Raw genomic sequence first — 16,505 nt, forward strand, 5'->3', positions numbered from 1 at the left:
GCCTGGTAGAGAGGAAGACATGCAGCAGTCAGCCCAACATGTCCATGGGAGTGTAAAAGCGCTACTCACACAGCTGGAGCTGTTTCTAAACTAACGGGACTTTAGTCTGATGAAATATCCAACAACACAGTCTCCCCTGACCTCAGACATATGACTTATAAATGCTCCCTGGCAAATCTGAGGTGTTTCTGGATGTTTGCAGGCCTCAATAATGGCTTCTTAGCAGCTATTCTTCCCTTTAAGCCTTGTTCCATCAGTCGTTTGCTTATGGTCATTCTGGAGACTTTCTCAGACTCTGATTTAGAAGCATTCATCTCTGCCTGAAGATCAGCAGTGGTCTTCCTTCTGTCTCCAGTACTTCAGATCTTGAGGTGTCTTACACCTGCTTCAGTTAACTTTGGTTTCCTGCCTCTTCCTTGGTGCATTTCGTAAATACCAGTCTCGGCAATTGACTCCAAAGCATACTTGACCACACTGTGAGAACACTTTATGTCTTTCCCTATTTGTCTCAGAGACCATCCAGCATCATGAAGTGCTTTAATGCGGACTCTTTCATTTTCAGTGAGCTCTCCACGTTTTACCCTTTTGAATAGGAATGAGGAATTTCAAACTGAATTCAACTTTTTATACCCAAATTTGAGCCGGCTCACTGGGCTTCTCTGAGAAGTCAGAAATTAATCAAGTGTAACCATTCCTAGCTGCACCTCTCTGCAGCTGGCCGGTTCAAGAAACCCCTGACTCTGCGTTGTGATGAATGAGTGATGGACAGGAGGCTCATATATGTTGTCATTCAGCCGTTTAATCTGGACAGGAACAGAGTAAGTACTGGTCATACTATCGGCATGGGGCGGCGGTCACATACAGCATACCCAGGCAATCTCTTATGAAATGCCAAAAATGTTACGGCTGCCCAGTGACTATACACACAGCCTTAGAGACGGCGCCCTAGAGCCGTAATTGACAAAGCAGCTTAAACCCAAGTGCAAGTGGAGTGACACTATAAACTCTGTTACACAAGCATAACATTCAACCACTAAAACTCATTTTTCTGTTCAGGAATGCAAGTAAATAACTATAATTTGACATATTGATCAAGAAATAATAATGTGCTTTACTATTTTTTTCAGTTTTTCTGTAAATCAGTAAATTTGAAAATTCATGGATAACAATAATAATCATATTTTAGTATTAAAAACATAATTTCGGTTAAAGAGCTTCTACATATTGGTGTATTATCCATTGCAGAAACATGAAAAAATGATTTTGGTAATTACCAATGCTGTTAATTTAGGGCAGCTGTGGCATAAAACCTTACTTTGGGTGGTGGTCTAAAAAAATTATTAAGCACTGTGTATATATATATATATATATATATATATTTATTTATAATGTTTTATTCCTGTACACCAAGAGCAAGCTTATCTAATGCCATGTTGCGTAAGCATACTTTACCTATAAAGCTGATTCCTATTCTTACATATAGAACAAAATTAGCAAAAACATAAGAGACATGAGACTTCACATTATCCACAGGGAGCGCTGCATCATTACAAACTCATTTCCTCACAGAAGCTTTAATATCTCATCAAATTTGAATCATCCCTGCTGTTTAAGCTTACTTCCCCGTAAATCTAAACTTCATTGTCATGCAAAAAAACAAAAAACAAAAAACAAAAAAAAAATAGTTTGAATGGAAAAGTTCCACACTTGCTTATTGATGTTCTCTCTTAATGTCACTTTCATCAAGGCTTTTGAAGATATAAAGGAGACCAAGAATAAACTTTAAGAATCAAAAAGTGTAGTTAGTTGATTTGCATTAAAGATGTCTTTCTGCCTTATGAGTTTCTTTTTAACCTTTTTGAAAGGTCCTTTTGGGGGATATTTGCAATTAAAACACCAACTCTTGTTTTTTCCTCTGCTCTGACAAGTTTGCCTTTCAAAACTGTGTCACACTCTGTATTCTTCTGGTTTTTCCACAATGTCACATTTATTAAGTAAACGCTGCCTGGTCTGACAGTGATAAAGTGCAGGTTGAAAACCACCACAAGGCCGTTTTAACAGGTGGAAATGTGGTCTGACTTAAGAGGAATATAAAGCAGTTCAATGAGCTGCCTCAGACAGCTTAGACTTATTTGAAAACATGTGAGAAGAAATGTCTGCTGCTTTCAAAAGACTAATCCTGTAACACCACCTCAGAGGGTTTTTTTTTTCTTCTCCAAATACAAAGCTTATTTCTAGAATTGAAACGAAACAAATAGGATCCTCTAGGTGGGTGGAAATTCTCTTTGCTCTGTGGCTGTTTCTTTTTCTTTCTTTCTTTTTTTTTTTTTTTTCTTTTAGAGGAAATTCAATTCCCTAAAAATGTTCTTTGCCAGTTTAGCCTTAATCCCTCTGGGCACTATATTATTTTTTCAAACAATATGAAAGATAAATGTCCTTCTCTTTTGACTTTTTTTTAATATATCTATACTTTCTGTGGACTGTCCTGCCAACCCTTTTTGATCCCATCCAAGCAAGTCAACCCAGACTCTCCACAGCACCGTTTCCAGCTTCTCCTGGGGGATTCAAAGGTGTTCCCTAGGCAGGTGGGATTTATAATCCCTCCTGTGAATTCTGGGTCTGCCTCGAGGTCTCCTCCCAGTTGGTCATGCCTTGGAGACCTACTCAGGAGGCAACCAGGATGGCATCCTGCTCACATGCCTAAACCACCTCAACTGACCTCTTTCAATGCAAAAGAGCGGCAGCTCTAGTCTAAACGTCCCCAAGATGTTGCAGCTTCTCACCCTATTTCTAAGGCTGAGCCCAGCCATCTTCCTGAGGATTTTCATTTCAGTAACTCGTATCCATGATGTCATTGTTTTGTTCACTACCCAAGGCTTATCAATCAGCTAGTCTCAATAAAATATGTTTAAATATCCATCACAACAGGCTTGGAGAATCAACAAATAGTTTTGAAGGTTTCCTGCTCCATGATAGACATTGTATTTGCAGTGTTCTCTACATTCCAAATAATCCATTGAGACATAGCTGAGTATAACATTCCAGTACAGTCCCAATACACCCCTCACCTCTACCACTTAGCCAAAGCTAGCAGTAATTTCTAACGGCTTGCAATACAGCTAAACCCTGCCTGTAATTATAGCAAACTAATTTTGCTGCTGGTCAGCAAAAACCTATTTTCTGCCATGGAAAGCTTTTAATTCTATTCTTTCCTCTTCTTTTAATCAAGAAATGTGGTCCAGTTTGAAAAGACCTGCTACTGTAGCTACATCTGTGCTGAAGGCTCTACCAGCAGCCATTGTACTGATTTACAGTGAAGGCTGCCCATAAAGGGGGATAGAGGGGAGAGCTCTCTGGGGCCCATCCAAACTGGGGGCTCATGGAGGTCAGCAAAAATCGTTGTCCATTGTAAAGTTAAGCTGTGATAACCATGTTTTAGTTTCAACCTGAATAATAACCACTCTTATCAAAGCAACATTTTTTATTTATTCATTCTGTAGTAGAATATGTCCTTTTACAACTGTCAAACATTTTTCTTAACAGAATTACCTTTTTACTGGTAATGGTAACAATGTGGATGGGCAAACTGACGAATCCATTTGTAGAGTATTATCAGACTTCATAGGTAGGCTATGATGTGTACAACCCTCAGGATATCAGAGAATAAAGTAGAGGGAGCAGAATGGCTGGAAGTGTAAAACACTTAAATAATTTCAAAATAAAGGCAAAGATGTGAAAAATGAATAGAAACTGGCAAAAAAATTGGGTGAAATAAGTGGTTAAAAGTGTCAGAATAGGTAAAAAGACACAAAATGGGATAAAGCAACGAGTATGGGTTAAGAAATGAGGAAAGGGGTCAAAAATGGGTGAAAAATGACGAAAAGCTGTTTAAAGGTGGAAAAATTATTTAAAAATTACAAGAAAGGGCAAAATGGGCAGTTAAAGCAGTGGAAAGGGGTTAAAAAGTAGCAGAAATGGGCTAAAGGTGGCAAAAGATGTTTTTATGCAGAAACAAATGTGGCAAAAAAAAAAAAAAAGTTAAGAAAAGGGGTTCAAAATTGGCACATATGATTTTAACATCAGTACCCAATGATAGTTTAATACACTTTTCAGCTCCAATGCGGAAACCATTTTCCAGAATGCTAGCATTGATCCTTATGATTCAACACACAGTTTAATAAATCACAACTAGGGCACATTCACTGGGTTTTTGAAGGGGTCCAGCCATTTCCGTGTACAGTACAGTACAACTTAACACCACACGTAACTAATGCAACTGCATGCCAAAGCAAGCTGCAGTTGGAGTGAAAACATCTTTTCTGCCGTAAAAAATTTCATTTTGGTTCTTTGCTCATCTTTTTAAAATGATGACCCAGTTCTGATAAAACCGCCACTACACTATGGCCACAGTCAAGCTAATCTCTAGACCCACAGCAGCCATTGCTCCTGGTGTCAAGTACAACTAAACCCTGGCCGTAGCTACCACCTAGTTCTTGTAAAATGACACTGATTGGTCCGGTCTGTTCTCTAACTGGCGCATTTGTTTCAGATTGGAGCTCTGCGAGATCAATCTGCCCGTTGACAGACATGGAGTCTGGCTCCAGTCCATTTGTTTGCAAGGTTAAAGATAACTGGCCTATGATTATGCAATGCTTTGAGGGGATGGGGTTTAAAAAACCTGTAGATTTGGGTAAGTCCTTCATATCAAGCTCCTTGTTAAACTCATGTTGTAGCTATAACATGAAATGTTCAGTACTTCTCCTAGCGGAAACCTACATCCTCAAACCCTAATTAGAAGACAGTCGGTGTGACTGCAGCACCTGATGTGGAGGTGATGGGACTGACAGGCCGGTCCGTCCCGCTGAGAGCCAACAGTGACAGCTTGATTGACTAGACGGGGGATGTAAATGAGCTGCTTGCCTGGCCCCAGAGTGTTAAGTGGCAGATTCAGCCCTGCTGTCGCTTCCTTTTCAACCTCTCCTTCTTTATGCAATTAGACTTTAATTAACCCCCAGATGCTTCCTCCCATGGCTCTTTAACATGAGCGTCACAGCCAACCACACTGACAAACATACTCTTAACATTTCCTCTCTGTTCAGGGTGTGTGAAGTCCTTCTTTTATTTGTTTCTCTTTCACTTTTTCTGTAAGTGGTTTCTGCTCTCACTCAAACTCATCTCTCATTCATGAGATCTGCTCTTCTATGTTTATTTCTTTCTTTTCTTTGTTGCTTGTTGAGTCCTCCCCAGTGCCTGCATGGATAAAATAGAATTTGGAGTGTTTTTTTCTCCTGTTTGTTGGACTGACTGTATTTAAACAGTATTAAGTATAAAGCAGTGGAAATATCTGATCTTATTCATAACTTTATTATGCAGTGGACTAAGCAGCTAAAGCAGCCATGCAGCTGTGATTTACTGTATGTGACTTTCCAAGTATAGAGCTCTTGTGTTCTATAATCACCTGGCACCTGTGATTGATTCCTCTATGATTTCCTGCTCTGACTGCTGAAACACCCCCAACACCTGTCAGACTCAGCTGAACATTTCTGCCCACTCTAAGTCCTCTAATCCTGCCAACATACAGAAGAATAGCTGCCATTTTACATGAAAGATGGGATCACTCTATTCATCTGCTCTCGTCACTTTAAGAGCCATTGTTATGTCTTTGATTATTCTCTTTATTTTCCTTTTATTTTGTGTTCGTTTTGCCATTGCTGGCAATCAAAATGATGTCAAATTTAAGGCCTTGTTGCTTTCTTTATCATGCATTTTATTGAAAAAGAATATGCAATGTATGCAGTTACCTCACAATTATCATAACAAATAAAAGAACATATTTTTGCTAGATTATTGATGGTTGAATTTATCGAAAGCATCAGAAAACCAAACCAAGCACCCCTCAAGCGTGCTCACACAACAGCCACTGATTCAGGCGAATGACACATTGGCACGAGTCCATAGAAAAGGGAGAGGAAAACAACAGAGAGGTTCAAAAAAGGGCATCTTTAGAGGCGTGGAGATATGAGCCAGGACAAAATTAAGGCTGCTAAGTGTAAACTGTGCCCAGGCCAGAAAGAAGTCTCGCCTGCTGTGAACTCCACATAAAATCTTTCCAAACACCTGCAAGAAGCCAAAGAGCCTCAGCACCCAAGAGACTCAAGAATACTGCATGACGCCCATCACCCACAATGGTAGCTGAAACAACTTGAAACTGACACAAGTAATAAAAAATACAAATGTACAGAAAATTAATTAATGAAAACCAGAAATTGCTTTTGAATTGTGGTTCAACAGAATCATTTAAAAAGCAAACTACTGAAACTGACCTGGACAAAAATGATGGTACCCTTAACTTCACATTTTATTGCACAGTCTTTCAATCACTGTAATCAAGTGATTTCTGTTAATTTCAATGAGATTTCTTCACCTGTCAACAGGCATTTTGGCCCACTATTTGTTTGTTTACCTGTGACCTACAACTGAGACCAAGCTTTCTGACACTGGGCAGCACATTTTGCTCCAGAATGCCTTGATAGTCTTGAGATTTTATTGTACCCTGCACAGATTCAAGACACTCTGTGCCAGATGCAGCAAAGCAGCCCCAAAACACAGCTGAGACTTCTCCATGTTTCACTGTAGGTACGGTGTTCTTTTCTTTGAATGTTTCATTTTTAAGTCATGGAGCTAATGTGGCTTGCCAAATAGCTCCAGTTTTGTCTCATCTGTTCAAAGGAAATTCTTTGTGGCTTGTCAGTATGCATTTTGGCAAAATTCAAGTCTCCCTTTTTTGTGATTTGCTTTCAACAGTGGAGTCTTCCTCAGTCATCTTTCATTGAGTCCACTTGGCTCCATCAGCGACGGATGCTGTGTTCCAACACTGATGTACCTTGACCTTGGAGTTCACCTCTAATCTCTTTAGACAGGGGTTCTCAAACTTTTTGGGACTAGGGACCCCTTACTGGCTGAAAAAAATTTCCAAGGACCCCCACATAACCCTCATGCTGATTAAACATATATTGACCGCCATTTGTACTCCTAGATTTTAAACTCTTTAACCTAAATACAAGCTCTTGTCTAATTGAGTGTGGTTTCTTACTTTTTGCGATCCTTTGAGCAGCCAAATAAGAAGCCCCCTGTGCTTTTTCTAAGCTTGTGGTCAGGTTCACCATTTGTGTTTTGTGGTGGAAGTATTCCTAACCCTTTTGTCTGAAAAACTATTTTGTCTTTAAACTCTGCATGCTTTATTATCAAATGAGGCTTTGGCTTGGTGGGCTTCATGGCTTCACATGAAGACACTCAACACATTTTGGTTTTCCATTCTGTTCTCAATAAAATCAAACTCAAGAGAGCTGATCATATTTTCTCAGTTTAGCTGGTTTGGTCCTAGCATCACTCGATGAAGTGGACGCGCTTAAATATTTATCCATTGCTGCTAGCTGGACCTGCACGCCAAATGCATCCTAAGCAAAGAGACTGATGTGTGACGAGTGGTAGATTTAAGTGATATGTCACAATCATATTTGAGTTTTCATTGGCCCAAAGCTGACTTTTGTGGGAGTCATTGGTTTAGTATGGTTGTTTTATGGTGTTGTGGTCCCCATATGAATTTATTTGCTTTTTAATAGCATGGCATTACTTTAATAATTTATTTCAAATTATTTTGCCGACCCCCAAGCTGAGGCTCTTGGACGCTCAGGAGTCCCCCAGACCTCAGTTTGAGAACCACTGTCTTTAGAAGTTGTTCCGGGCTCTTTGGTTACCATTCATAATATCTGTCTCTTCAATTTCTCATGAATAAGATCAGGGAGATTGGCTACTGTCCTGCAGACCTTTAACTTCTGAATAACATGTGCAACTCTAGTTACAGGAACATCAAGCTGCTTGAAGAGGGTCTTATAGCCTTTACCTTTAACATGCTTGTCCATAATTTTCTTTCTAATCTCCTGGGACAACCTTAGCTTTCTGTGGTCCATATTCAGTGTGATACACACCATGATACCATACAGCGCAGTGACTACTTTTCACCCCTTTAAATATGCAGACTGACTGATTCAGAGTTTGAAGACACCTGTGATGCTAATTACAGGACACAACTTAGTTTAACATGTCCCTATGGTCAAATTATTCGCAGCAAAACACACAAAAGGAGAAGTATTGTCACAGAAATCCATGACCTGTATGGCAGTGAAAAGACAACGAAAGTTGCTTGCCCAACTACATTTATTGAACTAACAGCAGACAACTGGACATCAGTATACTTACTGAACTACCTCAGGGTAACAGCACACCTATTCATTTACTTTGCAGCAGAAGTGATTTTATACCTGATGTCTTTGTCTGCGGATGAAGTTTGTAGTTTATTGATATTATCACATAGTGAATTAGATGATGTCTCTATGGTCAGACATGTCCTTAGCTAGAAAGGACAGGAATAGCCAGACTCCAGAATGCAGGTTCTTTGGGTAATTCAGTCTGGAAAGAGCATGTGGGTAATGTAATGTACTGTAAGTTAGAGTGTATCTCTGTTGTGTATTGTATCCTTTAAAAATGAAACATGCAGCCATGTGTTAGAAATATGTCAACCATCCGTTTGTACCTATTTTATCCCCTTCCAACCTGGCTCTCTGCAACATGCAACATTTGGAGGCCACTATGAACTGGACATGTGGGCCGTCCCATCATGCCACCATCTAACAAGCTGACAAGTGGCTCTAATGGCTACCTGCCGTGTTGTGTCTGTAGAGTGCCTCAACACCCACAGCTCCCGCCTCGCTGGGTACCAGATGGACATCAGAGATGGGCGTTAAAGTACAGGCTGGACCCGCGGCTCAAACAGAGCGTAAAACCTTTAAACATTAGAGAAAGAAGTTTTTCTTTGAGTCCAGCTGCAGATCAGAGCCTCGAGAGTACCAAATATGATTCCTCACTCTGCATATCTAATCAGATAAATGTATGGAGTGTGAAAATCATCCATCCTAAAGCTGGAGAAGGGCTTAGAACATCCCCAGAGGTGATACTGAAGCTCACAGCTCAAGGCAGGGCTTAGACGACTGCTTGTCCAGGAAAGAGATGGACCCATCATGCCAAATTTCATGCTTATACTATAACATAATAAGAGTCATATAGGAGGATGGCTTCCTGTTTCTGCACAGAGAGGGGAAATAATCCAGCAAACTGGAAGCACAGCAGGCCATTCCTCATTCCTGCTGCATCTGCCAATCCTCAACAAATTAACTCGTTATAGGAAGATGACAGACAGGCACACTGCTGCTTTCTAACAGATGTGGTGAATGTCACACTTAATTTTATCATAGAAGTTTGAATATAACAGACTGAAAGAGAGCAAATTGATCTTAGAGAGCTAAAATATATAGGACTTATTGTTCAACTTTTTAAGGACCAGCTTATGATACCCTCTTTAAGAATGAATTATGAAAGGCCTTTATTTCAATCCGAATGGACCTTGAGAGAGAGAAAATATATCTCAAGGTCAGGTTTTACCACAGTAATGTAAGTGCTGTTGTAAGGCCATAAATTACAACTTATCCTCTGGTTTTGGTTAAAGCTGCAGTAGGTAACTTTTGCTAACCAATGCTATTTTTTTCTTTTAGATCAAATATCCATATACCCATAGAGAGCTCTTAATGAGAGGAGTAAAATGACGCTACTGTGAGATCTGTGTTTCCATATGCCTGAGTAATCAGCAGTCAAAAATTCTCCACCGCTCCAGATTAGCCTCTGACTACTCTATCCTGATTGGGTGAGAGGCAAGGCTTACTCCCTCACCCTGATCTCTCCTGGACAGGTAACTGGCCTTTTTCTGTACTATGCTATGTTGTCTTGCAATGAGAGTTAGAAGGATTTATCAGGGAAATTTAGGGCTATCTGGACATACATTACTCCCGTTATGAATCGTTGTCCAGGAGCCCAGGAGAGCTTCTTAGCTCGGTGAGCTCGGACTTATTGTGTACAGATTACACTGAGCAAATTGGTGACATTACCGGGGGCCTGCTTTAACATATAGTGTTGCTGCCTGGAGAGGCTTCTGGCAGAGTTTACAGGTCATAGTTAACATTTTCATATCATTTTGTATTGCTGGTAGGATGATTTACTCCATATTTGTTTCTAAGTCATTTTACCTGGTAATCAGAAAAAGTAACATTCTCCTGCTCATATCCTGTACTTACCTCGGTAGCTTGCTTAGCACGGACGTGGTTTTAAAGTAATTTTGTGGAAACATAGAACACTTATGAGAAAGAGGAGTTAGTTTCAGTTGTTTCCCTTTTCCCTCAATTTTAAGTATCATTAATTTGGTGATATAGAATAAATGACAGCGAATATATGGCATTGTTTTAGATATTGGGTTAGAGATACAATAGATTTTAATTTGCATAAATGATTAAATTGTTGTCTTCATAGCATGCATTTACTGGAGGTTATAAGCCCCTTTGTTCTATTAACAGATGCATTTAGTTCATTCCAGCAATAATTTGCATACATTATTGCTCCAAGGAAGTGACCAGGAAACACTTGTGACACTAAATAAAGAGGGCAGCTTCATCCATGTTTTATATATGTCAGAGTGCTCAGTACAACAGCAAGGCCATTTAAATACAGCACAAATAGTATATAGCCACACTGTTGAATTTATAGACACTGGACTGTGGATCAGTGTATTCTGATTTTTTTCTTTTGTGCTTTTCATTTTTGTTTAAACGGGACAGGTGATCAAAAGGAGCAATGGTGGAATGCACTTCGAGCTATGTAACTGTAAAATACAATGGATGAAGATTAGACTCCTGAAGATGTACTCCTACCTCCAGACCATGTCCCAGTCTGATACACTGAAGATCTCATAGGACAAGCAGTCATTGTTTATTTAACTGTCTTAGACAGCTAGCTGAGTACCAGATGTTATGCACAAAAATGTTATTTATTTTATCTAATAAAATACTTTTGGACCATATTTTCTCTTCTTTTATGCAGCATTGTACTTGGTGATGTATTAAACAAAGTGACAGTGATTTCTGACATAAGAGAGAATCACAAGTATGTTTTACTCTTACTATTTATTTGAGGAGTGGCTTGAAACAAATAAATTACACATTTATAATTTAATTTTACTCAAAGTATAAACGTTTTAAATGCACATCTACAAGTAGTTTACAATGCTAAGAGAACAAAATAAAAGTATAGTAAGTGTTGAAATCACTCCAGGTAAAACTAAGGTATAAAGCAGAATCACATTAGAAAGTGAAAAAATGAATTTATACAGTAAAAAAAAATAAAATTAAACATTATAACCCGGGACCTAAAAAGTGAAAACATATGCAAATGTCAATAGGGTAATAAGCGTATTAAAAACAAACATTAATGATGATGGCTGTGAAACCCTGGATGGTGATGGAGAACTCTTTCAGTCATCTCTGCAGCTGCTCCAGGGTGAGGCTTCTAATTCTAACATGGTCAAGAAAATTAACAGCCTCATTACAAATTTATACAAGAGGGTCAACAACATCAGTTTTACAACATGAAAGATATGCATTCAAAAGACAAAAGACATACCCACTCTTCTGACATTATTTGAGCTTGTAAAGGCTTCACCTCTACGAGATCTTTGTTTATCGGACCGTGGGCTGTTGCTCCTCCACGTCCACGTCCAACCACGGCCGCTTCTCCCTCGGCCTCCACAGCTTTGATCACGCCTGCCCAGCTCCCGCTACACCTCGCTTTCCAGCTGTGGAAGGTCCTGACTTTTAGCCACAGCTGGAGTCGAGGCTTTCTTCTTTTTCATACTGAAAATAAAAGTTTGTTTCTTTATTCAGTGCTCGCCAGTGTTTGTAAACCTATACTGTGTTAGTGCAATGCTAACTAGCCGGCTAGCTTGTAGTATCATCTAAGTATTAGTGATGCTCACTTGTTTGGCTGGTATAAGCTATCTGAGCTTCATTTCTGACAAATATCCAAATGGGAAATAGCAGGATGTTAATCCCTAAACTTAAGTTTTAATTATTTTTGGACATGACAAGCTTTCTTACCTTGGAATCAGATATGGCCGTAATCCTACGTTTTGTGTTGATGACTGTCCGACGCCATGTTGGTCAAAACTAGAATGTGTGCGAGCTTGTGGGAGGGGCTCACAGGAGTGTGGGGAGTGATGTGAGAGAGAATCAGGTTTGGAGGGGCTGTGTTGATGTTTCAAAATCTCTCCTCTTGGATGTTTGCCAAAAAGTTACCCACTGCATCTTTAATGCAAGGGTGCAATATAAATTATATAGATTAGTTTATTTACAGAGAAAAAAGATTCAGGTGAAACTTCATCCTAGAAGCAAAGAGTAATATGTCCAAGTTGCCTTGATTGCTATCTTGAAGGGCAACATTAGCTGCTACCTCATCAAAATGTAAATTGCAGTGGAAAAGAAAACCAGTGTATGCAAACAAGTGTCATCATTTGCATTAAAATACCTTACAATTTTCAATTCCAGCACACAGTAGGATTAGCCAGGTGTGGTCTTGCAGAATCCAATTTATTGTGATTGGCTGAAAAACGGCATATATTGCCAGGCTGCATTTGGCACATTTTGTTTATCTTGTTAAAAACAGTCACACCTGAGGCTTGTGTTTATTTTGCTCAGATCCTCTTTCTACTTGTCTTGACTGGGCAAGAGAAAAAAAGAGCACTCTGCACTGCTCCGCAGCTGTCCCAGCAGCATGATCAGCACCTTGGAGAGTGCTTCAAATGGTATGCAGAGCACAGGACAGCTAAAAGTGGAGAGAACACAGTTAACAAGCTAATAACAAAAAAGGAGCCCAATAGGCAGTATTTGAGAAAACAAATTGTATCTTATGTCTTTTTTTAAATCAAGACATAGGAACAAATTGAATTTTGACTCCACAAATAGGAGCCAATGACAGCCTATGCCCAGGTACTAGTCATAATGTGGAAATGCCATTTTTTGATTATCCTATCAATGAGAATGTGAGAACAATAGTTTTTTATACCCACTAAAAAATCTAAACTTGGGATCATATTATGTCACATGCAAATGAAAAGCATCTTAGCATTGCATTTGAAAATACCATACCATACTATTCAAGTCCATGCCATGCATTCCATACCATACAATACCATTAAATACTATACCAAATCAACCATACCATACCATACCTTACAATACCGTACCATACCATACCCTATCGGATCGTACCATACCATAATGTACCGTACAATGCCATACCATACCAAACCATACCATACAATACCAAATTAACCTTGCTGTTTCATGCCATGCATTCAATACCATACCATTCCATACTATCTTAAATCAGCCATACCATACCATACTATACCACACCATACCATACCATACCTCATCAACCTTGCTGTTTCATGCCATGCATTTCATACCATACCATACCATGCCTCTTTTTTGTCTGAAAAAACTTGCTCGTTTTGACATTGACAAAACTTTGATGATTTTATTCTGTTGAGCTTTTATTGAATCTGTCCTGTCCTTTTCTCCTGTTTCATGGTTTGGTAACTTGTCTTTTAAAAACCAAAATGCTCCTCACAGCTGCAATGTAAAGCCAGCTCTGTTGTCCATGACTGTTCTCACCCTTTAAATTCAGAGTTCCAACTTCTTGTTCTTGTTCTCTTTTCAAAAACGACAAAAGTCGTGTACTGACATGTCTATAGTTGCCATGGTTTGTGTTATTCCTCGGTAGCTGCACAGGCGCACCTTGGCAGCGGCTAAGTCACGTGTTTTGTTGCTCTGATTAAAATCAAATCAACCATACCATGCTATACCATAACATGCATTCCATACCATACCACACCATATCATAGTCAAGTCAAATCAACTTCAGAATAAAAGCTAAATTATGAAACAAGAATACATCAAGATTGTACTTAAATAGACGTTAATAGATAGTACAAATAAATATTAAATATAGATGTTTAAGAGAGAATCGTGTGTAAAGAGATGTGAGATCATATTATATCATAAAATTCTATACATTATTCGATACCATTGAATACCATGTAATACTTACAACACAACATTTAAATACTTAACGTACTGCTTTATCATTACTAAAACTGTTAAATTGAATCTAAGAGCACAATAGTAGTCGCCATATCACTGTCATAGCTGCTAATGCTAATATTGCATTGTGCTGTTTTCTATCCATCATGGTTGTTATTGCTGATTCTTCACATGTTGCTTCCATGATTACTGACATTAAACCCATGTCCTATGAAATGGGAGATAAGTTTATGACCATGCCAGCCATAAATTTGTCTTTGTTATTTTAATTTGTTGTTTCTCATGTCCCTTTTCTGCATCCCCCTCCTCCCTCTTCCTTCTTCCTGCTTTGGCTAGTTGTCCATTTACTTAAAATGCCTTCTTTTCCCCCATCAGGTCTGGATAAGGATTAGTCGCACATTTTCAATTAAAAAAGAGCACTTGTCATGAAGGGAGGCTATTCAGATAAATATAAACACAAGGTTATATTCACTCATAATGGAGCTGAGACTGGAGGTGAAGTATTCACTGCAGGAAAGCTTCCCCTTTGATATAACAACATGTTTTATTGATGTGGGTGTTGAAATGTAATGTTGATAGTTACTAAATAAAGAGACTACATAGGGTGTGAGTAAACATAGTGTGTACAAACTATAACATTATAGAAATTATTGACAGGAGTCACACATCATAATATATACTTTGTCGTCCAGCCAAAGTTTTAACAACCCTGATTTGAAAATATGTCTTGCTGATACTAATATATGGACTTAAAAAGTGTGTCTGCTTTTAATATGCTTAAAATTCAAAGGTAGCCTTTTAATGCAAAGCAATCAGAGCTAATAGTAGCATCCCACACTGAATTAATTAATTTAATGACACTATCACAATAAGAATCAACCCAAATTAGGACATTAGACAGTAATGACTCCTGTTTATCTAAATGTAATCAAATAAATGATCATGTTTTGAACATAATTTAACAGACTGTATTGTGAATATGTAGACACTCAGCATCATCATATTGATGTGTCAGTTTCCTAGCAACTGAACGTATTCAACTCACTTCCTGTGTCTTCATGTTTTTCTTAATGGGAGCTGATGACTGCAGCATAAGCAATGAACCAGATACTGATTAAAATCAGTCAACATGGCACTTCATGTGTGTGTTATGTCTTCTCTTCTAAAAATACAGCCAATGTGAAATTTGCCTGCTGCACAGCTATCCACCTCAGCAGTTTCCAACCTCATTTGTGCTCTAACAAACAGGAAATCAGTGTATTGGAAAGAAAACAGATTCTTGGGTGAGGATGGTCAGACCTTCTGTTCCTAACATCCTTTACTGAGGATTTTTTTCTTTTTAAGTTTTTCCTTCTTATGTCAAAACAAGGTCTTTCAAAAGTGAAGGACCCGAAAGGAAGGAAGCTTTAATAAAGAATAATTATTTTTTTCTTTTGATCTGTCTCATTAGATCATACCCTATTCATGACTAGGTCTTCAAACTCCAATAGTATAACTAACGGAACTGCTTTAAAGCATTCAGAGTATAACTCTGAAAAGCAGATGGATTGACCAGATTCCATGTCTGTCATCAGGCAAATCCATCTTGCAAAGCTCTAATCGGTAATAATTGTGACAGGTGTGAAAATAGACCAGACCAATCAGCTTCATTTGAGGAGAACAAACTGGTAGCTACAGGTGTGGTTTAGTTGCACTGGAAGCTGACAGCAATGGCTGCCACTGTAAGCATTCAGCTTGGATGTAGCTGTAGTATAGAGGCAGAACATTTCTGTATTAAAACTTGAGCAAAGAGCCACACTGAAAGCTTTTCATGGCAGAAAATATGTTTTCACTCTTCTCCCGACCTGATCCTGCATGAGTTCACAATAGTTGCCGTCAGGGTTTAGTTGTACTGTAAATCAGAATAATGGCTGCAACTGGTTGTGATTGGCTCAGATTAAGCTGTAGTATAACGGCAGAACTGGACCATATTTTTTATTTGCACTTCTTCCAACTGGCCTTGGCATGAAATTTATCCACCAACACGCCAACATTCATAAACTACAGCAGCATCCAACTGTCAAGCTCAGGTTACTACCGGAGCTGGAAATTAGAGGCTGACTTTTTTTTTAAGATTCCCATGGGTCACGGGAATCCCGCGGGATGGTTGTCTTTCCACTATTTGATCACATGATTGGGATGGATGGGAAAAAATAAGCTGCAGTGAGCAGGAGCAGGAACCACCTTAACAATAGACCATTTTTTATCATAATGCACATGCAGTTTGTATGCCCATTTGGTTAGGTTTCTTAGAGAGAAATCGACAGATGCCCTCATACTGACCACACTTGGCAGTCATTTTGCTTGTAGTTTTATTTTAGTGAGGCAATATTGTAATGCAAGAGAAATGAACTACACTTCCCACACCAGGAACAGCACTTCCACAGCTGATACTTCCTTCAACAATATAAGCAACAACCCTTT

The sequence above is a fragment of the Cheilinus undulatus genome, linkage group 14 (assembly GCF_018320785.1).
Source record: "Cheilinus undulatus linkage group 14, ASM1832078v1, whole genome shotgun sequence".
Classification (NCBI taxonomy): domain Eukaryota; kingdom Metazoa; phylum Chordata; class Actinopteri; order Labriformes; family Labridae; genus Cheilinus; species Cheilinus undulatus.